The following is a 24,447-nucleotide window of genomic DNA, read 5'->3' as shown; positions in this document are numbered from 1 at the left end:
CTTTTTGCTCTGAGTATATAGCCTCTATTCCATTTTCAAACCCCCGTCCCACTCCCATCCCTTCCAAGTTTCTCTTCATAAACTTCCAAGAAATATTATCAAAGGCCTTCTGCGCATCTATAAAAATCAACACTGCTTTCGTATTGATATTAGTTTGCAAGAGTTCTAAAATGTCGATTATATTCCTGGTATTATCAAACAGATGTCTAACTGGGAGAAAGCCTGCTTGGTCTTTATGAATTACTTCATTTAACACTTTTTTAAGCCTACTTGCCAAAATGTCTGCAAAAATTTTGTAATCCACATTTAGGAGTGAGATGGGACGGTAGTTCTTGAGTTGAGTCTTTTCAGTTTCCAGTTTGGGTATCAATGTGATGAAAGCTTCTTTCCACGATTCCGGCGCCTTCCTCCCCTCCATGATCTGATTGCAAACCTCCAATAGTGGATGTATCAAGAAGTCTTTCAATGTCTTATAATATTTGGAGGTAAGTCCATCTGGTCCTGGAGATTTGCCTAGTTGCATATTCTGAATGGCATCCTCAATTTCTTGTTGTGTTATCTTATAATTCAGGATTGATCTCTTTTCCTGGGCTAATTTTGGTAATCCATTAATTTTTAGAAATTGGTCTATCTCAGTCTCTTCCTGCGGCCCTTGCGTATAAAGTTTTTTAAAATATCTCTGGAAGCACTTTCTAATTTTCTCTGGTTTCTGGATATTTCTCCCTTCAATCTCTAGGTTTGTAACCATATTCAATTTTTGTCTCTTTTTCAACTGCCATGCTAGCAGTTTCCCACACTTATTCGCTGATTCAAATGATCTTTGTTTCATTTGTTTAATTTTCCATTCAACTTCTTGATTTATCAGTTTCGCATATTGTGCTTGATGGAACTTAATTTCTCTGAGAACCTCCTTCGACTTTGGTTTTGATCTCAGTTTTTTCTCCCCTTCTCTTATCTTCTCTAAGATCTTATCTTTTTTTTCATTCCAGAGTCTTTTCTTAATCGTATTCTGTTGTATCAGAAACCCTCTCATAACTGCTTTACTCGCGTCCCAGATTGTTCTCTTTTCCACCGGGGTGTTCAAATTTATTTCAAAATAGTCTTTTAAAGTTTTTGGGGCCTTCTTCACAATCTCCTGATCTCTTAGTAGGGTGTCATTCATTTTCCATCTGAAGGAACCGATTGGAGTAAGTCTCAATTCCACTTTCAAGGCGTTATGGTCGGAGCAGGTTTTAGGGCAGATTTCCACTTTTCTAATCTTAGGTGCCAGCCCTCTAGTTGTCCATATTTGGTCGATTCTTGTCCATGACAAATGGGCCTCAGAAAAGAAGGTTCCTTCTTTACCTAAGGGGTTCTTTGTCCTCCATATATCAATCAAATCCATATTGTCAGTTAGTTTAAAAAAAGTCTTAGGTAGTCTACCATCTTTTGTTAAGTTTTGGTTTTGTGACTTATCCATGTTTGTAGAGACCACACCATTCATGTCTCCCATCATAATGATGTTGGTATAGTCCAGATAGTCCAGCATTATCTCATGCAGCTTCTTGTAAAAGTCTGATTTCCCCTCATTTGGTGCATAAATTCCTAATATCAAAAATTTTTCTCCTTGTGTCTGTATTTCAATAGCTACAATTCTTCCTTGCTCATCTTTAAATAAAAATTTTGGTGACAGGCTCTCCTTTGCGTAGATCACCACTCCTCTTTTCTTGACTCTATCCGATGAAATAAATTCTTGGCCTAGTCTTTTGTTAATTAATACTTTCCTGTGGAGCCTAGTCACATGAGTTTCCTGCAAGCAAATAATGTCCAATTGTTCTTTTTTCAATATATGAAAGATTCTTCTTCTTTTTTCCGGAGAATTCCCGCCATTAATGTTCCAACTGAGTAGCTGCAGAGACATCCTGGATCAATCTGTTGGTCTTATAGTGTCGTCTCTTCCTTTTCCTCTGATCCCGAGGGTGTAGGTGTCGGTACAATTCCAGGCGGTGGCAGTGGCCAAGCTGCTGCTGCTCCCTTTTGGAGATCCTCTCCGTGGTCGTTCAGGAACTTCTGATTGTCTTCTGTTGTTTTAATTTTAACTTTCTTTCCTGTGAAGTTAAAGGATAATCCTTGAGGGAACTCCCACCTATAAGGAATTGAGTTGCCTCTCAGTAATCTTGCTAAGTCTGAGTATGTAGCTCTAAGGTCCAAAAGTTGTTTTGGTATGTCTCTGTAAATTTCTGCTCTTTTGCCTTGAATAACCAGTGATTTCTTAAAATGAAGGCCTAATATCTTGTCTCTCTCCTGCTTGGATCTCAGGATAATCAAACAGTCTCTGGATCTGTCCCTCCTCACGACTCTTCCCAGTCTGAACGCAGTTGTAATTTTAAAGTCTTTGTCTTCTTCTATACCCCAGAACTTTGAAAATTCCGCTGTCAGGTAGCCAGTCAGATCTTCCTGTTCAAGTTCTGGAATAGCTCTCAATCTCAGATTGTTTTCCTGATTTCTCAGCTCCACCATAGACAGGTAGGCCTGCTGTTCAATGATCTGCTTGTGTAACGGCCTTACCTCCCCTTTTATTGCCTCAACCTTCTGATTTACTTGTTCTGCTTTTTGGTTGGCTTCCTCAGCCAGTTTACGATTTTCTACAGTTGCTTCCTTAAGGTTCCCAATTACTTGTGTATGTTGAGCAACTTGGTCAGTTAGTTTACTAATAGAGGTTGTAGCTTGATCAATTTTTGTCGATTGGTCATCCACCTTCTGGTTCAAGATTGCCAATTGTTCCAAGATTTGTTTTAAAAAGGTTTCAGATCCTCCTGTAGCCATGTCCTCTGATGCTGGCTGCTCAACTTCCCCCTCTTGTACTCCCAAAACAGCTGGGACGGATGATCTACGTGACTGGGAAGTCAAAGTTGTTTGAACAAGTTGGGCTTGTTTTGCTTTCGTTTTTGCAGATCTTGTTTTCGCTGGGCCACTCATTCCACACCTGTCTATGTGTCAAGGTCAAATTATATACTGTCCCATGGGAAAAACAGTTCCAAAGTGTAAATAACAAAGCAGCAGAGAGTCAAAATAAAATGTTGTTCCCAGACAATTATAAATCCAGAATCCACTAGGGGGAGTACCACTGTAGCTCACAAGAAAGAAAGGATTTTATCCGCCATTAAAGTTCCTGAAGTCCCAAACAGTTTACAAAAAGTCCTTCAATCACTCTTTTAACGTGCAGAGCTCTTCCCCAGTTAAAACAAAGTCTCACAAAAGAGGTGCAAGAAACAGTTTCCCTGATTGTATCTTGTCAGCAACGCTCAAATGTAACAATTTCAATTTTAGATACAGTTTCCGCAATTTGACAGTTCTTTTATCTCCTGGCAGTCCGAGGCTTGGTTTCTTAATCCTTTGTAATCCACAAAAGGGAGGAAAGTCCCATTTAAAATCCCGTAAGCTTAAAAACAGATGCCTCTTTTTTACCCCTTAAAAGCCAATTCCGTCAATACACGATAGTCCCAACTTTGTAATCCCTTTTAAAGCGCTTCCCGCTTGTCAAAGTCTTTGCTTTTGATCTTTAAAGCACGGTCGGAAGACGGACTTCCTGTTTTGCGTCTCCCGTTTTCAGCCAAATTTTAGATCTTTTAGTCCCGAAAATTTAATCCTTACTCACGAGTATGTAGTTTGAAGCCTGATGTTTCAAGAAGAAAGGTCAGCGCTCATCAGCAGCAGCCGCACGGCTTCGCTTCCGCAGAAAGAGCGATGAACTCACAGCACCGCTCCCCCTTCCACGTTCCGGAGCCCCTTACGGGGTTCCTTCTCCGTTTCTGGGGTCGCTTCTGGTGCCCGCCGAGTCCCACGGCCACGGGCACACTCTGCCCGTGGTTTTTCTTAATGGGTCGTCGCTGTGCCGCAGCGCACGACCCTTTTCCGTGGAGCCCCTCTTCAGAGCCTGAAGAGGACCGCCATTACTGTTTCGCGCCGCCTCCGGAAGCCTAAAATTTATGCCATGTAATGCCTTAAAGGAAAATATTATGAAAATGATCTACAGGTGGTACATGACCACAGTCAAGCTAGCAAAAATCTATCATTTGCCTGACAATAAGTGTTGGAAGTGTAAAGAAACTGAAGGTACTTTCTACCACCTTTGGTGGACGTGCCCGAAGATTAAGGCTTTCTGGGAAATGATATATAATGAAATGAAAAAGGTACTAAAATGTACTTTCCCTAAGAAACCAGAGGCCTTTCTCTTGGGCATTGTTAACCAATTGGTGTCGAAGAAAGATAGAACTTTTTTTATGTACGCTACTACAGCAGCAAGAATACTTATCGCAAAGCATTGGAAGACTCAAGATCTACCCACTCTGGAAGAATGGCAGATGAAGGTAATAGACTATATGACATTGGCTGAAATGACCGACAGAATCCGTGAACAGGGGAAAGAGACGGCGGATGAAGATTGGAAGAAATTTAAAACTTATCTCAAGAAATACTGCAAAATTAATGAATGCTAAAATGTTGAGGTTTTTAGTAAGAAAAGGAGATTACAGCGACAAAAGATTAAGTAAAAGAAAAGAACAAATAAGAGACAAATTTGATAAAATTAAGTTTAGGATTTGCTGAAACAATTTTGGAAATTGGGATGTAGAAAGGGGAGGTTTGGGGGAGTCAGAGAAGTGAGGTTTATGAAAAAAAGGAGATGAAATTATACATGTTTGTTTGTTTGTTTCTTTATTTGTTTGTATTGTTTATAAAAACTTTGTAAAACCAATAATTTTTTTTAAAAAAGAAAATAAAGCAAAGTTAAGCATGTGGCACGTACTGCTCATCATTCCGCTGTGTACAGGACTCTGCAATTACAACATTTTTAGTTCCGGGCCCAGATAAACGCAGTCAGCTGAAGGATGGACTCCAGAAGCCGAGTCGGAATGCCGGCAGAGGAACAGAGAAACGGATCGGTGTTATCTGCTCTGCGCGTCGAGTTGATTGATGAGAGGTATGTGCTCATGCTCCGGGCAGCCTGCCAGCTTCTAGTTTATGGCTTTATGGCTGGACTTTGAACTTTTAAAGCCGTTTTGCCGCAATACAGGCAAAGGCTCTAAGGCACAGGCTCACAGGCTTGGGAGGCTTGAAAACCGAAAGTACCTTTGAACGTGCTTTTGGAATGAGGTTTGAAAGCAGCAGTGACGCAGCTTGATTAAACGCCGCGGAGATGGCAGATGCAAAGCTGGCTGATGCTTTTGGGATTCCTAAGCTCAATAAGAAAAACTACGCGGACTGGGTACTCTATGCAGAGGCTATTCTGCGGAAAGAGGGTCTGTATAAAGTTATTACAGACAACCCCCCCAGCTCCAGTTACAGACGAGTGGAGAGCTAAAGATACCAAAGCGATGGGAACTCTTACATTGATAGTATCCCCAGAAGAGCTCTGTCTGTTGCGTGGTAAGACCACAGCCAGAGAAATTTGGGACACTTTAAGAGAAGCTCACTTGAGGACAGAGGCTGGTTCCTCAATGTACTATTATGCCAAGCTGCATGGTATGGCTCTTGCTGAAGGTGGAGATGTGCGTACACATCTGATGGAAATGCAGAATCTGAGACATGAGCTGCAACAGAGAGGACTCACCTTTCCAGAGGCTGTGTATTCCTTCAGGATACTACATTCTTTGGGTCCAAGTTGGGAGTTCGTTGCCACTCAGATTGCTGTTCAGCCAACTGCTCAGCTCACAGTAGCCTATGTTACTGCCGTGATTCTGAATGAAGCAGACCGCCAGGGTGCTAGCTGCATGGGTAAGGAGGAGTCTTCACAGACGTCATCCCAGAGTGCAGTGAAACCACCAGATGGCGCCAAAGCTTTGAAGGCAGTGAAATGCTACTTGTGTGGATGTCTAGGCCATATGAAGAGGGAATGCAGATATCCCAGAGCCAAGACAGAGCAGCGCAGCGGAAGCTCATCGCGTGGAAAAGGCCAAAGCAAAGGCAAAGGTCCGGTCTCCAGGACAACGCAGCACAAGGCGATGGTCTCACGCTTCACTCCAAACATCGCAAAGGTCCAGAAGACGTCTAGATCTTTCTTTGTTGTTGATTTAGCAGCTACCCACCACATGTGCAACGATAAGCGACTGTTCGTGTCTTTTACACCACAGGAAGGTGCGATTCACCAGGCGGATGACCACACGATCCCCAGTCAAGGCTACGGAACTGTTGTTCTTCACAGTTTGGACTTGTTGATACAAGATGTGCTTTACGTTCCAGATGCTACACACAATCTACTCAGTGTTATGCAGCTGAATGAACGGAACATTGACGTTTCCTTCAAGAACAAGAAATGCACGATCACAAAGAAAAACGATTATGTATTGCATGCTGAAAATGTTGGTCGTTTATTTGTTTTGTATTATGATGATGTTGTGCAGAATGAGACTTGTTGCATTGCAGGTTCTAACAAATGTTTGCATGCAGGATGTATTCATGATTTTCACAGAAAATTTGGTCATTTGCATTTTGAGGCAGTATCTAAAATGCCTGCCTTGGTTGAAGGTACGACTATTAAACCCTGCAGGTACCACATGAAGTGCAAGGCATGCGCAGCAAACAAGGTGAAAATGGCTGCGAAAGGTAAGGTGTCTAGTAGGCAAGCTACTGAACCATACCAGGTTGTTCATGCTGATTTAGTTGGTCCACTATCGCCCTCTTTGGGTGGAAATAGGTACTTCATGGTTCTCATTGATGCATTTTCCAGGTATATTTATGTGTACAATCTCAAGCAGAAATCAGAGGCTTTTCCAAGGTTCAAGGAATTCTGTGCTTGGTTGGAAAATGTGCATGGTAAGAAGATAAAGACTCTTTTCACTGATCGCGGGGGAGAATTCACTTCTCAGCAGTTTGAAGCTTTTCTGACTGAGAAAGGAATTCAACACGATTTGTCCAGTCCTCGCTCGCCATGGCAGAATGGGCTTTGCGAAAGGGCAAATCAGACATTGCTTCAAGGGTTAAAAACCTTGCTGCATGATGCCAATCTTCCAGAGAGTTATTGGGCCGAATCTCTCTCATGTTTTGTTTACAGTTACAATCGCAGATTATCTTCAGCGATTGGTTGTACCCCGTATGAGAAGATGTTTGGCAAGAAACCGTACATCAAACACATGAGAATTTTTGGTTCTGACATGTGGGTTCACACACCACAAAGCTCCAAGTTAGGCAAGCGTGGATTGCATGGTATCTTTCTAGGTTATCAGAAAGGTTCTTACAGAATAACTCTAAGACAATTAAGCTCACAAGAAGTGTTGAGTACAATGCCAAGTGGGGGGAGAATGTGGGAATTTTCCAATTTTATCCTGATGACAGTGATGAGACTGAGGATAAGCAACAGCAAAAGCAGCCGCAACAACCCACACCCACTGATGAAGGTTCTGAGTCTGAAACTGAATCGGATGATTCAGAGGATTTCAAGAGTGCGAAAGCCTCTATGCGACCCTCTGAAAGCTCTGATCAAGAATTGGAAGAACCATTGTTCACAATAGGCCACTTTTCTCCTAAGAAGGAAGAGGAAAGTGTTGAGGACTTAAGGCTGATTCGTAGGTCACAAAGAGCCACAAAAGGCAGACCTCCAAAGAGATTTGCTGATGAATATGCTAAGACAGCAGTAGCAGCTGTTAAAAGCTCCAAGAAGGTATTTGAACCTTCAAGTTTCCAAGAAATCCAGGATTTGGATTCTAAGGAAGCTGAGCCATGGTTAAATGCCATGAAGGCTGAGCTTGATTCCTTAGAAAGGAACAAAACATGGGAGCTAGTACTGCTTGAGAGCAGTACATGTGAAAAGGATCTAGGAGTCTTGGTTGACCACAAACTTGACATGAGCCAACAGTGTGACACGGCAGCTAAAAAAGCCAATGCAATTCTGGGCTGCATCAATCGGAGTATAGCATCTAGATCAAGGGAAGTAATAGTGCCACTGTATTCTGCTCTGGTCAGACCACACCTGGAGTACTGTGTCCAGTTCTGGGCACCACAATTCAAGAAGGACACTGACAAACTGGAACGTGTCCAGAGGAGGGCAACCAAAATGGTCAAAGGCCTGGAAATGATGCCTTATGAGGAACGGCTAAGGGAGCTGGGCATGTTTAGCCTGGAGAAGAGGAGGTTAAGGGGTGATATGATAGCCATGTTCAAATATATAAAAGGATGTCACATAGAGGAGGGAGAAAGGTTGTTTTCTGCTGCTCCAGAGAAGCGGACACGGAGTAATGGATCCAAACTACAAGAAAGAAGATTCCACCTAAACATTAGGAAGAACTTCCTGACAGTAAGAGCTGTTCGACAGTGGAATTTGCTGCCAAGGAGTGTGGTGGAGTCTCCTACTTTGGAGGTCTTTAAGCAGAGGCTTGACAACCATATGTCAGGAGTGCTCTGATGGTGTTTCCTGCTTGGCAGGGGGTTGGACTCGATGGCCCTTGTGGTCTCTTCCAACTCTATGATTCTATGATTCTAGTTCCAGGAATGAAACTGCTTGGAAGCAAATGGGTCTTCAAAGTGAAGACTGATCAAAATGGCAAGATAGTCAGACACAAAGCCAGATTGGTAGCCAGAGGTTTTGCACAGGTACCAGGTGAAGACTATCACCAGACCTACTCACCCACAGTGAGATATGAGAGCATTAGGCTTATGCTCAAGCTAGCTGCAGAGGAGAATCTACACGTTAGTCACCACGATGTGAATACAGCATTTTTGTACGGATCTCTAGGTGAATCACTTTATATGCTTCCACCTGATGGCGTACAGGTAAAACAGGGATTTGTTTGTGCTCTAAAGAAGTCCCTTTATGGTCTCAAACAAAGTGCACGGTGTTGGCACACAAAACTCACTGAGACATTGTTTTCTCTAGGTTTTCAGCAAGGGAAAGCTGATCCATGTGTATTTGTCAAAGAGGAGGGGCAAAAGAAGCTGTATTGTTTGTTTTATGTTGCTGATATTTTATTCTTTTGGAAAGATGTCACAATGTACAATAACGCCCTAGCTCAACTGAAAGAGCACTTTGACATGAAAGATCTTGGTGAGGTAAACAACTACCTATCTCTGGAAATAGAGAGAGATCAAAGTGGTAACATTCTAGTACACCAGTCACGAAAAATTGCTGATGTGTTAAGCAAACTAAACCTGATGGATGCTAACCCTGTAGACACACCGATGACAACAGGTTATCAGGTAGAAGACACTGAAGAAGCATTTTCTGACACTACACTGTACAGAAGTGTGCTAGGCAAGCTAAACTTCATTGCCAGATGTTCAAGACCTGACATTGCTGTTAGCTGTAATTTGCTAAGCAGACAAGTTAACAATCCCACCGTTAAGGATTGGAAAGCTCTGAAACGCATAGCACGCTATTTGAAAGGCACTATGCATTACAGACTGAGATTTAACAATCAGAAGTCTGGTGGTCTTGAGATTTTTGCAGATGCAAGTTTGGGAAGTGACACAACAGACAGGAAAAGTACGTCTGGAGTTTGCTACATGTACAATCACGGTTTATTTGATTGGTCATGCAAGAAGCAAACAACAATTACCGTAAATTTCGCTCCATAACACGCAGATTTTTCCTCCTAGAAAGTAAGGGGAAATGTCTGTGCGTGTTATGGAGCGAATGCCTACAGATGGGGGGGGGGAATCTGCTGCAGTCGTGAGCAGTCCATGGCTCGCTTTGAAACAGCAAAGCGGGTGTAAGCGGCTCCTGTCAGCTAGCGGAGCCGGGGAGGAGGGAGAGAAGCAGAGCGGGAGTTGGCTGCTTTAAAACAACCCCTGCTCTCTGTCCCTGCCTGCAGTTTTTTGCTGTCCGATTTTGGATTAGCCACTGTAGGGGCTGTGTGTGTGTGTGCTTGAGCTATGTGTGTGTGTGAGAGAGATCGTTCTCCTTCTCTGCTTCCCCTTCACTCTCCCTGCGGACTTTAGAATCGACACTCTGTGTCTCTGTGTGTGTGAGAGAGATCGTTCTCCTTCTCTGCTTCCCCTTCACTCTCCCTGCGGACTTTGGAATCCACACTCTGTGTCTCTCTGTGTGTGAGAGAGATCGTTCTCCTTCTCTGCTTCCCCTTCACTCTCCCTGCGGACTTTGGAATCCACACTCTGTCTCTCTCTGTGTGTGAGAGAGATCGTTCTCCTTCTCTGCTTCCCCTTCACTCTCCCTGCGGACTTTAGAATCGACACTCTGTGTCTTTCTGTGTGTGTGAGGGATCGTTCTCCATCTCTTGCTTCCCATTCACTCCACCAGCGCCCCTGCGACTTCCAGCGCCCTGCAACTTTAGGGCCAGTTCTCTCTCTCTCTGTGTGTGTGTGTGTGTTTTGACCTCACTGCGCTTGTTGGGGGAGAGTGTTGGTCGCACTTTTTCTTGATTTGTCTCAGAGTGGTTACTATCGTGGTTTCCTTGCTGGGGAGGAGGGAGAGACGCAGAGCCTGATTGTTCTAAAGGAGCAAAGCTGGAGAGGAGCCTCTCCTGCATTATTAGCAGCACCTTCTCCACCCACCCCACGCGTGCTCCTTGTCCCTTGAGTGCTTTTCCTCCCCTCCCCACTTAAAACGTGGTTACAAAGCACGGATCCACATGGATCCTCAGGATTTTTGCACTCGGTCACCCCAAATTCACCATCAGATCACATAGCATGTCCATGGCTACAGCCTGCACCAAAAACACACACGCACCCACTGTTTCATGGGGCCGCAATGGCGCAAAAACGTGGTTACAAAGCATGGACCCACATGGATCCTCAGGATTTTTGCATTGGGCTACCCCAAACTCACCATCAGATCACATGTCTGTGGCCACAGCATGAACCACAAAAATCATACATCCACTGTTTTGTTTAGAATATTTTTTTCTTGTTTTCCTCCTCTAAAAACTACGTGCGTGTTATGGTCAGGTGCGTGTTATAGAGCGAAAAATACGGTAGCTTAAGTACTTGTGAAGCTGAACTGAATGCACTGTCTTATTCACTTAAGGATTGTGAATGGTTGTTACAATTGTGCAAAGACATGAGAATTCCTGTCAAATGTCCAATCCAGGTTTACCAGGACAACAAAGCATGTTTGGCTTTGCTGAATTCGGAAGGTTGTAAGCAAAGCACGAAGCACTTGCAATTGAAGTTGCAACATGCTAGGGAACATATTCAGAAGGGACTCGTAACGGTGTCCTATATGCCAGGTAATGAAATTCCTGCTGATGTATTGTCCAAGATTGTATCAAGGGATCAACACTGTACCTATGTACAGAAGTTGGGTTTGTACTGATATTGTACGAACACGCTGCCCAGTGATGTTCACAGAAAGGGGGAGGATGTTGGTTTCTGCTTTCTTCACTGTGCAGCGAAGTGCTAGTCACGGGACAATGTTTTGCATTCCACGGTCAGAGTACTGTTGGGTTTCCCACGGGAATGGGAGACTGGATGTGATGTACACTGGTTTCCTGTTTTTCACTGTTTCTCTCGGTGTTCTTTGTTCCGAGGAAAAGGATGATTGCATGTTTGTAATCTCTCAACATTGAAATGAAAATAAAGCAAAGTTAAGCATGTGGCACGTACTGCTCATCATTCCGCTGTGTACAGGACTCTGCAATTACAACACCGGAGTCCTCTACCGGACTACCCATTTTCATTGGGGGAAGGTGATGGCGCTCCCTCCCCCCCCATTCATTTGCCTAACAATAACCCCTGCCAATGCCTAACCGCCAAAACCGAGAAGTTGTGACGTTTGCTATGAGGTAGGCGAAAAAACCAAAAGGCTGGAAGTGCACCAAGTTGGAAAAATTCCTACCAGGCCCCTTGCGGCGACCAACCGAAGTCCATAGCAAGGTCAAACCTACCTAAACCTAAAGGGTGGGTGGGGTGGGAAAACCGGTCAGCTGAACGGGGCAAAAAAGGGCGGTCCCCGGACGTGCCTGGCCTTAAATGGGCTAGGCCATGCCCCCCGGCCCCGCCGATTGGCGGGCAGGGTTGCCGGCACGCCCGGGGATTCCCCTGCTCTCGCGGGGGCAGAAGGCCAGCCCCCGCGAGTGGAGTGTGTGGGAGGGGTTAGCCCGCAACCCCCTCTCCTCTCTAGCTTGGAAATGGCTTTGCGTGGCAAGTCCCCTCCCCCAATTGAAATAAAGACACGTGACACATTATTTAAGGTTAATGGGCATAAAAAGGCCACAACTGTATTGATTACAGAATTGGAAGGTATTGGCCTTAGGCATTGGCTCCTATCGACTACCCGGCATGGAGACCAGGAAGGGTTAACCACAAGCCATGGGGGGGTCCTGTTGTAGTACGCCAACTAGGATCCCACGGGTGTCACCGCTCGGGGTCGTGCCGGAGGCCCTTACCTCCCTAGGTTTCGGACAAGGCAATGCCCCCCGGAGTCCTCTACCGGACTACCCATTTTCATTGGGGGAAGGTGATGGCGCTCCCTTCCCCCCCATTCATTTGCCTAACAATAACCCCTGCCAATGCCTAACCACCACTCGAGCAAAGCTCGCCGCCAATACCTTCAGCTGAATGGGGCAAAAGAGGGCGGTCCCCGGATGTGCCTGGCCTTAAATGGGCTAGGCCATGCCCCCCCAGCCCCGCCGATTGGCGGGCAGGGTTGCCGGCATGCCCGGGGATTCCCCTGCTCTCGTGGGGGCAGAAGGCAGCCCCCGCGAGTGGAGTGTGTGGGAGGGGTTAGCCCGCAACCCCCTCTCCTCTCTAGCTCGGAAATGGCTTTCCAGAAGACTTGGGCCAAAGCTTGGATCTTCAGTGGGTGGGTCTGCGGCCACAGCTGACAGAAGGTGGCTCACAACAACTGTCCTGGGACCAGCTAAGAGGAGAGTCCACAAATTCATGTTTGAATGGAAGCTATACCACATCAATTTCTAAAAATGAGTTGGTAGTTTAAAAATATTCTTATAAAGAAATAAGCATGGGTTCCAGGTCTGAAAAAGTTTAAGGTGTTGTTTTCTGCATTTGAAGTTTGTGAGCTTGGGGAAAATGGATTGCAGATGGGTTTCATGTAAGGTCCAACATACAGTGGTGCCCCGCAAGACGAATGCCTCGCAAGACGAAAAACCCGCTAGACGAAAGGGTTTTCCGTTTTTCAATGCGCTTCGCAAGACGAATTTCCCTATGGGCTTGCTTCGCAAGACGAAAACGTCTTGCGAGTCTTGCAATTTTTTTCACTTCCCCCCCTTTTTCTAAGCCGCTAAGCCGCTAATAGCCTTTTAGCCGCTAAGCCGCTAAGCCTTTAATAGCCGCTAAACCGCTAATAGCGCTAATCCGCTAAGCCGCTAATAGGGTTGCTTCGCAAGACGAAAAAACCGCTAGACGAAGAGACTCGCAGAACAGATTATTTTCGTCTTGCGAGGCACCACTGTATTCCTCCATTATCTAGCTGACAATTTCATTTCCCAGAAGTTGGAAGAAGCAACAAGGGAATCATCTATCTTGGACCTGGTCCTCACCCACAGTGAGTGGCGGAGCAACCTGCTGCAGCCCCCAGACAGCATCAAAAGGAATGACAGTAAGAGCTGTTCAACAGTGGAATTTGCTGCCAAGGAGTGTGGTGGAGTCTCCTTCTTTGGAGGTCTTTAAGCAGAGGCTTGACAACCATATGTCAGGAGTGCTCTGATGGTGTTTCCTGCTTGGCAGGGGGTTGGACTCGATGGCCTTTGTGGTCTCTTCCAACTCTATGATTCTATGATTCTATGAATGGCCAGCTGAGATTTAGAACAAGAAGCACATTGGGAAACTATATCCCTTGCTTGGGCCAAGGGAATAGAAAACTGCTTTGCCAACGCTTTCGCAGGAAGGTGAAAGGTGTTATGACATAGTATAGGATCAGAAAAGAGAGAAAAGGCAGAAATGTCCCCCAAAGCCGCATCTGCTCTTGCATTGCCCTCTGCTAAATACCATGGGTGCGATGTGTCGGAGCGAAGATGTGCAACATAATAAGGGAACTCTCTGTGCTGAAGTAAGGCCTGCAGGGCAAGAAACAAGGAAAACAAGTCAGAATCCAAGGAAGGAGTTATATAAGATATTGGTAAAATAGCAAAAAGGTGATATACATACTGAGTATCCACAATAAGATTGAAAGGTTGAGTAGGAAAGGATTGAAATGCAAGAATCACAGCCGCTAGCTCAGCTTGCTGAGCAGAAGACTGTGGGGGGGGGGGTAAATAAACATTTCCATTGTCCTCCCTCCTCCCATGTCACTACCCCCTCTACTTCTTGTTCCATCTGCGAAAAGGGTCAATGCAGAGGGGAGAGGTGTGAGAGACAAGGGGGTAGCCAAAACATAGGTGACCTGTGTCAGAAATGTCAAACCGTCATCCTTTGGAGCGTTAAAAATGATGACACCTATAGACTTCCGGGTTGTCGCCATCGCCGCATGGCGGACTCCCTCCGAGCTCCGGAGGGGGTCTGCTCGGCAGGGGCTGGGTCCTACCGCGCCGGCGACGCGGGGACCCTTAAAAACCATGGGCACGGAGCCCGTGGACATGGGTGACTCGGCTGGCACCGTTAGCGCCCTCCCGACTCGTGAAGGAGCCTTTTTAAAGGCTTCGGATCGGGTGCTGGGGAGCGGCGTGGTGCTTTGAGTCCTCTGCTTTCCCTGCCGAGCGAAGCCGCATGCCATTCGACGGAGAGCGCTGACTTCTTCCATTGGAAATTCAGACTATTAACAACAACCCGTGAGTAATTGGGAAACCGGGTTCAAAAGGAGAAAAAAAGAATTTTTTTTCGGATTCGGCACGAGCGGGGGTGATCTAAAAAGGAAGTCAGTCCCCCCCCCCTACTGTAAACATTCTAAAACAAGGACTGGGTAACCAAGGTCGAAAGAGAAGCATACTCTTGACAAAAATCATTAATTCCACGATGGGAAATTACAAGAACTGTGCTGGAGGAGAAGAGTGGAGGGTGAGAAGGAAAATGTAACCCCCCCTGGGAACCGGGGCGATTCGCAGAGCCTGGCGAAGAGAGACGGAGACTTTGACAGCTGTCAAAGTAGCTGTCAAAGTTGGAGAATATAAAGAGGACTTTGTTAGGAGGACTTTGCTGGTTAATTTTGTTACAATTTGATACAATATGGATATAAACTGTCGGAAAATAAGGAACAACAATTTGACTTTTGGATTAGAGGATACAAAGTTATTACAATTCCCCTAGAGGGGTTTCGGGACATTACAAGAACGGTCGTAAGTGGAAAAATACTCTTGGATTCGTACAGGACTTGTTATCTTCTGGGAAAGCTGCAAAACTGAAATAGTATTTTGTCTACAGAGGTGTTTACATTAAAGGAGACAATAGAATTTTCTATTGAAGAAAGGAAGGGACGCGCTAGCAATGATACAGATGCAGATTAAAGAGAAGACTTTGAGATTCAGAAATGTTCCAGAAGAGGAGAAGGAGGATATTTGGAAGAAGATGATTGAAACTTTAGCAAAGTGGCTACATTTACAGGAAAAAGACATAATAGAACAGACAGAGAAAATCTTCAGAGTGAACTCAAGAAAAGCAAAAATGAACAAATGGCCGGCAGACTGCATCATTGTATTCACATCGAATTTGATGAAAGATAAGATCCTCCAAGTAAAGAGTAAGAACAAATTAACCATAGATGGAAAGGAAATAATAATTTTACGAGAAGTCCCACCTAGGCTGATAAAAAAGAGACAGCAATTCCAATTTCTAACAAAAGCATTAAAGGCCAAAGCAATATCTTTCAGATGGGAATACCCAGTGGGGATTTCCTTCAACTTCAAAGGAAAAAGAAGACGATTTGAGACATTTGAGGAAGCAGATATGTTTTGGAGGAAGTATCGAGGAGAATTAGGAGGTGGGAAAAGTGAAGTAAGAAATGAGGAAGGGAGAAAGGGAGAGCTATCGGATGAGGCGGAAGAAGAAGAAAAAGCTCAGCAAAGGGTGGAAGGATAAAGAACTACGCCAGTGGTAAATAATCAGACCAATAACTATTACAAAACCCCTCTCCTTTACCACTGCAGATAATGTAAACTCTTTCCATTAACTTTAGAATTTTTTAACTAATAAATAATGAAATTTAAATTGTCATCATGGAACGTGAATGGTCTAAATAATAGGAGGAAGAGGCAGAAAATAGAACGTATCTTAGAGAGGCAGAAGTGGGACCTTGCTTGCTTACAAGAAACCCACATCAATACTAAGCATAAAAGACTATTGGTAAAACCAAAGTTAGGGGAAGAATTCATCGCATCTGATGTAAGAAAAAAGAGGGGGGTTGTAATGTATGTTAAAAGCAAATACGAACCGGAATTGATATATGAAGACAAAGAGGGGAGGATTATAATAGTCAAAATATCAATAGAGGGGGAACCAATTGTAGTAGCGGGAATCTATGGATCAAATAGAAGAAAATCAGAATTCTATGTTAAAGTAAGATCATTATTAATGGAATATATAGATATGAGAATTATTGTGTTAGGGGATTTAAATGGAGTAATGGAACCAGAATTGGATAGATCACAGAAGAAGAGGGGGGAAATGAAGGGAAGCTGCCAAAAAGCTTTATGGAAATGGTAAAGATTTTTGATTTAGTGGATATATGGAGATATAAACATCCTGTTGAAAAGGAGTTCACATATTTCTCAGAACCAAAAAACTCGTATAGTCGAATCGACAGTATATAGATTACTAAGGATATGACAATTGAAGCAGAGAATGCCGAAATATTGCCAAAAACACTTACAGATCACAATCCAGTATCATTAACTCTTAAAGGAAAAGAGGAGAAAGGGAAAAAAATGTGGAGAATGAATGTTTTCTTATTAAAAAACGAAAAAGTAATACAAGGAGCCAGGAAGTTGATGAAGGAATATTTTGAAAACAATTGGAGGAAAGGGACAGATGTTAAAACAGTGTGGGATGCTGGGAAGGCGGTTGTTAGGGGATATTTCATACAACCAAACTCAATAGCATATAAGAATAAAGAAAAAAAGAAAAGGGGGCTTTTAGAAGAAATTAAAAGGAAGGAAAAATTGGCCTATGCAAGCAAAAATAAAGAGAGATTAAATCAAGAAATTAAATTACTGAGAGTAGAATATAATAAAATTATAGAACAGGAGGTAGAACAAGAAATCAAATTTTGGAAATATAAAAATTTTGAATGGGCAAATAAGCCAGGCAAGATCCTTGCCTGGCAGCTAAAGAAACAAAGAAATGAAAAATTAATAAATAAAATAAAAGTAGAAGAGAGGACAATAAGGGATATGACAGAAATTAAAAAAGAATTTGAAAAATATTACAAAAAATTATATCAAAAAGATGAAGTGCCAATAGAAGAAATAGAGGAATATATAAAGAAAAATAAATTAATAGAGATAGCAGAAGAAGACCATAAATTATTAAATGAACCAATATCAACCGTAGAAATTAAGGAATCAATTCAAAAATTAAAAATAGGGAAATCCCCAGGTCCAGATGGCATACCAGCAGAATATTACAAAGAAATGTTAAATGAATTAATTGACCCACTAAAAGAAGTAATAGAGGAAGCAGTAGAGAAGGGGAATATTCCAGACTCTTGGACTCAAGGGTATATAACGCTCCTGCCAAAACAAGGTACGGATTTGGAATCGGTCTCAAATTATAGACCCATTTCATTGTTAAATTCCGATTATAAAATTTACGCAGGATTATTGGCTAATAGGTTGAAAAAAATTATAGGAAAAATAGTACATAAAAATCAGGCTGGATTTGTGGAAGGTAGACAAATAAAGGATAATATCAGAAATATAATAGACATAATGGAATATCTACAAGTAAGAAGAGACAAACAAGCAGCCCTGATTTCAATCGATGCGGAGAAGGCTTTCGACAAAATCTCATGGGAATTTATGAAAAAACTATTAAAAGAATTGTGTCTAGGTGAAAAATTCCAAAAAGGTATAAATGCAATATATAACCAACAGAAAGCAAAAATTATTATTAATGGAGAGTTTGGAGAAGAAATCAACATCTTTAAAGGTACAAGACAAGGATGCCCCCTATCCCCAATGTTATTTATAATAGTATTAGAGGTTCTATTAAAGAAAATAAGGCAGGACAACCAAATAAGAGGAATAGCAGTTGGTGAAAAAAGATATAAGTTAAGAGCCTTTGCAGACGATGTTATGATCACAACAGAAAATCCCCTACAATGTACACCTAGAATATTGGAATGCATAAACGAATATGGCAGATTAGCAGGATTCAAATTAAACTATGGGAAAACCAAAATACTAGTGAAAAATATGGAAGAAAAGGATAAAGTGAAATTACAAGAAATTACAGGATTGGAAATTAAAAAGAAAATAAGGTATCTTGGAATAAATTTAACAACAAATACTATAGACTTAAGTAATGAGAACTATGGGAAAACATGGAATGAAATAAAAAATGACTTGCAAGTATGGGGGAAATTAAATCTTTCCTTACTAGGGAAAATGTCGGTAATAAAGATGAACATATTACCAAGGATGATGTTTTTATTTCAAAGTATCCCAATACTAGGAGGAGATAAATGTTTTAATAACTGGAAAAGAGATTTGGCTAAATTCATATGGTCAGGGAAAAAGCCAAGAATAAAACACAAAATAATGATAGATAAGAAGGAGAGAGGAGGATTTGGTCTCCCAGATATGGAGTTATATCACGATGCGGTGGGTCTGACCTGGCTAAAGGAATGGATCAAATTAGATGACTCGGATGTATTGGATTTAGAGGGAGTAGAGACGAGATTTGGATGGCATGCCTATTTAATAGATGGAAAAGTGAGAGTACATAAAGGCTTCCTAGGGCATATAATCAGAAAATCTATATATAAAATATGGGAGAAATATAAGAGACTCTTAGAACCGAAAACTCCCTGGTGGGCATCGCCAGCAGAAATTGTCGCAGTGAAAAAATTAAATATGAAAGAAAATTGGGCTACCTATAAAACTGTATTAAAGGAAGAAAAAGGAGAATTGGAATTAAAGGACTACACAGAGATTAAAGCTCATATTAGTGATTGGTTCCAATATATTCAAATTAAGTATAGATTAGCAAAAGACAAAAAGTTAGGATTTGAAAAAGAAATATCAAAATTCGATAAATATTTAATACAAGAAAAATCAAAAAATATATCTAAATTGTATAATCAGATTTTAGAGTGGGAAACAAAGGATGAATTGGTTAAAGCATCAATGATTAAATGGGCACAAGATATTGGGAAAAATATTATGTTTGAACAATGGGAAAAATTGTGGAAAGAAGATATGAAATTCACCATGTGTTATATACTGAAAGAAAATTACCTTAAAATGCAACATAGATGGTATTTAACACCTGAAAGAATAGCAAAAATAAATAAAAACTGTAGCGATATCTGCTGGCGATGTAACACGGGAAAAGGTACCATGATACATATATGGTGGAATTGTTTAAACATCAAACAATTTTGGGAAATAATATATAATGAAATGAAAAAAATGTTTAGATACTCATTTAGGAAAACGCCAGAAGGTTTTCGTTTTCTATTGGGAATTGTACCAGGAAGCCTAAGGGAAGAAGATAAGACCTTATATTTATACGCAACAGTAGCAGCAAGGCTATTGATTGCGAAAAACTGGAAAAGTGGTATAATACCGACAAAAACAGAGTGGCTTGCCAAATTATTGGAGTATTACAATATATCCAAAACAATGGAAGAAATTGGAAGGATTTCAAAAGAAAAGATAGATAGGGACTGGAAGGTGTTTAAAAGATACTTGCAAAATCATATCGAAAAATCAGAACTCCTATTAGAATAAACAAGTTCCGTTTCAAATACTGATATATCAAATAAGATGGAAAACAATGTGTAATAGAAAAAGAAGTATGAAATTAGGGTAAAGGTGTGTGAAAGAAAGTAATAGAAGTGGAAAGAAATTGTAATTGAGTAGATTGGAAGTCAAACACAAAGGTGGGGTGAAGGGTTGGTGGATGGTGATGGGGAAAGGAACTATTTGTGGGATTGAGTGTAAGTATGTTTGAACATTTTTAAGGATTGTAAGAAATGTATGTTTGTATGCTTGTATATGTGTATTAATGATGAATTTAAATTAAAAAAAAAAGAAGGAAGGGACTGGACGTAAGTTTTTGTTCCTGAACAACAAACCTCTGTAGAGATACCAGATTTCCGAATTAGAACGTTTTCGCAGCTGAACAGGACAAGAAACCTGAGAAAGTGAGGAATAAAAAGAACAAAGGACTGATTACGACATGGAAAGAAAAAAGGGAGGAGCGGTAAAGACCAAGGAAATTAAAGGCCTTTTTTAGATTGGACGTTTGAAGTTAAACATTATTAAAATAAATAAATTAAAAGAAAACCGGCAAGGTGGAACTGGGGAGAAATCTGGCCATGGATTTGAGACCTCCAGGCTGACAACATACAGACTGATGGACATAGGGAATCTAAACCGGGGAAGGGGGGGGGAGATTTGGAATCCAAAGGCTGTGCAACTATTTTTTGAATCTTTTTATATCTTTTATCTTTTATATCTTTATATAACTCTTGTATATCATTTCATTTTGATTGGACATGTTTTTTTTAAAAAAAGGGAATTCGTGGAAGGAAACTGGGGTGGATCTGGGGGAAAAATCTTTTTTTTCTATTTTTGTAAATGATATGGGAGGGAGGTAAGATTGTGTAATTTAAATTGGATAGTGGGTTAAACAAATTAAGTTTTAAATGGGGAGTGAGAGATTGTAGAACTAAATTCATGAAAGGGGAATACAGCTGGGAGGGGGAAGGGGGAGTCCCAGAAAGTAAGGCTTTAAGTGTATTTTATCTTTGTATTTCTATATTTTTTGGAAACTTTAATAAATATGATTTTTTTAAAAAAATGATGACACCTATAAAATCAGCCAAGGCAATTTGCACGGCAGCATTTGTTATGAATAAATGCTGCTGTTCAGTCTGTGAGAAGGGCAGATATAGTGATGCAACATCAGAACCGCTCAAAGCTATAGCACGTGAACGTCCTTTGATAACAATGTCTGATGTGGATTCAACAACAGAATAAATGTTTTTAGGTGGGGTGTGTGGTAAATGTAGCCATTCTATAATGCAGATTGTCTTCTTCTTTTCTGTCTGAGCATATAAATTCCTGTTGGCAACAATGGTGTAGCAAACACTGCCAGATGCAGCTTGTGTGCAGCACCTCTAGGTGGTGCATGCGGAAAGGTTTCAATGCTTCACCCACAAAATGTTGACAAAGTGTAGGGGAGTTCCGCATGCCTTGAGGCAGGACAACCCACTGATATCACTGGGTGGGCTGCGAATTGTTATATACTGGCAATGTAAAAGCAAACCGTTCCCTGTCTGCTGGAGCCAGTGGGATGAAGATGGTTCAATGTGGCCGAAAGTCAATTGTTCAGAAATAAGCTGTTCAGAAATAGCTGGTGCCGCTGCTGCTGATTTTTCTTTTGGTAGAGGCCACTGTTCTACCCCCACTGGGGTATCAGTGATCCTGGTTTGCCACACTGGAAACAAGTTGTATCGGTGGCTACAGGCTGGTTTTCATTTAGCGCTGCCGCCAGCAGATGAGCCTTGTGGGTGGCTGTACCAACAGACTGACAAATGCGAAGCATGGCTGCTGTGTCTGTGGCAGGATTGTGTATCATCAGTTGTAACGCAACCTTACAATCCTCATTGGCATTTTCAAAGGCCAATTGTTTGATAATTATTTGTTTGGCTTCAGGATTTTCAATTTGACGACTCACTGCTGTAAGCAGCCTGTCCATAAAGGAAGAATATGATTCTCTTGCCTCTTGCCTGATTGAACCCCACCTTGATTGAATACTGGTGGGTTCTGGGATTTTTCTCATTGCTTGTTTAGCAGCAAGAGCAGTGTCCCTCAATAAGATTTGCAGCAGTGTGGCTTGCACTGAAGCTTGAGTGAAAGGACCACGCCCCATCATGGCATCTATGACGTCTGCAAGGGTAATATTTGGATTATTTCCCCTGATTTGTTGAAACAAAGCTGGAGCATAAGCACGGCAGGCAGTTTCCCATTCGTGGGCAAACAAAACACCTGCTGATGGGGGTAACACTGTACGTGCCAAAAGCTTGATGTCATCTGGAACCAAAAGCTGGGCTAATGTGGCTTCCAAAAGAGCCTGTGTAAATGGGGCTCGAAGTCCATTTGTCCTTACTGACAATTGCAGCTCTTTCAAGATTTTAAAGTCAAAAGGTTGGTGTGTCACTGAAAGTAGCTGGAGTGAGTGCCAAGCCAGGAATCATGCTTCTTTTCAAACCATGTTCTGAAGTTTGTTTCATGATCAGAACAATCCTCTCAAGTGATTGTTTTCACCCTGCTTTAAAAGCAACACTTCAAAGAACGGCTCAAAAAAATAAATACACAAAAAAAAAACCTTAGCAAAACAGGATTCCCAATGAAATGGTCTGCCTCACAGCCAGAGGCTCTACTCCAAGGAAGCACTGAGGAGGACTGTGACAGTTTGGAGCTTTGCTGTGTGTTCTCTGATCTGGTGACACATGCTGTCTGTTGAAGTTGAATGGGGAGGGGCCATTAGATGTCTGAAAGAGTTCTGGGACTTGCTGGTTAATGGGATTTTCTGCCGTCCTCAGCAGATGCTCAGCCCTTCTGTCTATTCCAGCTGTAGTGTTTTAGAAAGTTGCTTTGAGCCAAACACACTCCCCTTTGAAAGTTTCAAGATCTCAAGTCTCAAATGTTTGGTAGCCAAGAGCATGGCTTAATTAGAATTGGAAACACTATTGAAAAGGTTTACTTTTCAAATACATTTAAGTAGGAATTACTCAGCCTTGGAGAAGCCCCTTCCTTGGGTCTCGGTCACTCACCTGTGACTGTCAGAGTCACTCACCTGTCAGTCACTCATCCATTCTGAATGGGTAGAAAGAAGCACAGAGCTATGACATACAGAGAGGCGTCAGGCAACCTCACTGGAGGAGGACTGGTGATTCTGGCCATGTATCTGAGTCAGTAATCACAACGCAGAGAATTGCCAGAGTTAGAATTAATCATCCTAGCAGAGACTGCTTAGAAGTATGGAATTCAACAACAATCAATCATGCAGAGATGCAACGGAGAACATTTTCTGAAATTAGAAAAAGCTGCCCAGTGCTGGGGAATGACCCCAGTCATGTCCAGTGTGGGAGAGACATGGCAGGATTAACCACCCTGTGCTCTTTCAGCAACTTTCTCTGTGGTCAAGAGCTGTAGGTGCTCATCAAATGGAAGCCCTACTTCCATCTACTGCTCTGAAGTAGGGTCATCTCTGCCTCCAGGTTTTCAACTTTTATGTACATCTTCTGAAAATGCACAAACCTTTTCTCTTGTATGAATGATGCCAGGTTTTAGCTCACTGGTTCCTTTATTTTATCCAGTTTTCTGTTTGGAATCTTAATGGCTCCCCCTTTGTATTTTTTTTAAAATAATTTTTATTAACTGGCTAATCACATCAAATTAAATCACATCATATAAATTCCAAATTACAAAGCCAAATTTTTAAATTTTGTTGGGGGAACCCATACTTCAAGATCCAAAGGGGGATTCAGATCATCTTCTTTACTGCGTTAATGTCCAAATCAGTCCCAATCAGTCCAAACAAAGTTCATAATTCTATCCAGTCTTATCTTGGTGTTTCCACATCATATCTTATTCATATAATTTCTCTTTTTCCTTTACGATCTCTTCTGTTGGTCTCCTTAAGCCGATAGCAAGTATAATAATCCTGTGTGGATTTCCCGTTCCTCCACTAAGTCCAGATGGTTTCCATATATCTCCTTAGTAGATAACCTCGTTCTTTCCATCGTAAATTTTGGCATTTGTCGCTCTTAAGTCCCACCGAGGAGTTGATCCACGATATGTAAACAACTCTATTTCTCTCTTTCTCCTCCCAGACCCAAGAGCTCCAACAATGCCTCCCAAAATGGCGACGGCATTTTTAACTGCGTCATTCCAGAACTCTTAGCTTTCCAGCTTCATCTTGAAACATTGCTTTGGATCGAAAGTTTATCTCCACACAGCCTTAAATCCACAGCTTAAGTCCTTAGTTTCTGACTCATTAGGGGAGGGGATTCTTGTTAAATCACATAAAAAAAGGAAGGCAGGTTTTCTCCCCCCTCCCCCATTTGTCATACCATATCTTGACGTATCTTCTCATATTTTATTCTTGTCTTGTTATCAGAGATCTCTTCTGTCAGCAGTCTTTACTCCCCTTTTTCCTTGAAGCATGTGCAATTAATCTTGTCCAAATTGTTTCTTTTAAAGATCATTTGCAACTAGCGGCGCGAATCAGGAACGGCGTCCAGGAGAGCCGGAAATCCCACAGGAGGGCTTTGTGCCTAGTGCCCCCACCCCCATAAATTCGGGGGTGGTATAGGGCACAGCAGGCAAGGGCCGTCCCCCCCACAATCCTGGGGGGGGGTTATGGAGGCTAATTACCCCCATCATAGCCTCCAAA

Source organism: Podarcis bocagei (assembly GCF_964188305.1).
Source record: "Podarcis bocagei genome assembly, chromosome: W".
NCBI classification, from domain to species: Eukaryota; Metazoa; Chordata; class Lepidosauria; order Squamata; family Lacertidae; genus Podarcis; species Podarcis bocagei.
Note: the sequence above shows the minus strand (reverse complement) of the source record.